The sequence below is a fragment of the Ochotona curzoniae genome, unplaced genomic scaffold, assembly GCF_017591425.1.
Source record: "Ochotona curzoniae isolate NIBS_2020 unplaced genomic scaffold, NIBS_Ocur_1.0 contig_1071, whole genome shotgun sequence".
Classification (NCBI taxonomy): Eukaryota; Metazoa; Chordata; class Mammalia; order Lagomorpha; family Ochotonidae; genus Ochotona; species Ochotona curzoniae.
Genome location: NW_024464939.1, coordinates 10,649,755 through 10,650,405, shown reverse-complemented (window position 1 = coordinate 10,650,405; position 651 = coordinate 10,649,755). Strand labels below are relative to the sequence as shown.

Genomic DNA, 651 nt, shown 5'->3' with positions numbered 1-651 from the left:
AACAGAGGATGGCCCAAGTCTTTGGGACTCTGCTCCCACATGAGAGATCTGGAGGAAGCTCCTGGTTCCCAGCTTCAGATCAGATCAGCTCTGGCAATTTCAGGTATTTGAGGAATGAATAAACAAATGGATGACTTTCTTTCTTTTACTCTCCATTCTCTCTCTGTAAAATCTGCCTTTAAATAAAAAATAGATCTTTAAAAAATAATAAAAATTGAAGTGCTATATATGACATATTCTAAGGTGATATAGATTATAGGAACAGTTTAGAAAATAAAGTTTTAAAAAGAGAAAGATTTATACGATCTGAAGAGAAACCAAAGTATTTTTTAGCTTTGCGCAGTGGAAGTATCGTAGCCAAGGTTTATCCGAAGTGCGATTATTGCTAATTGAAAATAAAGTTTTAAATGTCCTATCTATAAAGTTAGAAATCCAGTTCCCCTAGAAGTCAGATGTAAGTTAAAACATTTGTTGTCCTCTCTCCTACTGTCTTCACACTAATTCATAACACTTGAATCCAGATTGCTGATTTTTAATCACTCCAATCCATTTTCTGTGGGAATAGTCCAGTTGGATGGAATCACATTTATGGGCTGTGAGAGTCTCAGCAATCCTGAAAATCACTCCTGTGCTTCAGTCCTGAGCAATCAC

At 35.9% G+C, this 651-nt stretch overlaps 1 pseudogene; it reads left to right on the top strand.

The window, feature by feature from the left end:
- Positions 1-331: 331 nt before the first annotated feature.
- LOC121166751 lies at positions 332-448 on the top strand (annotated as a pseudogene).
- The last annotated feature ends 203 nt before the right edge of the window (positions 449-651 follow it).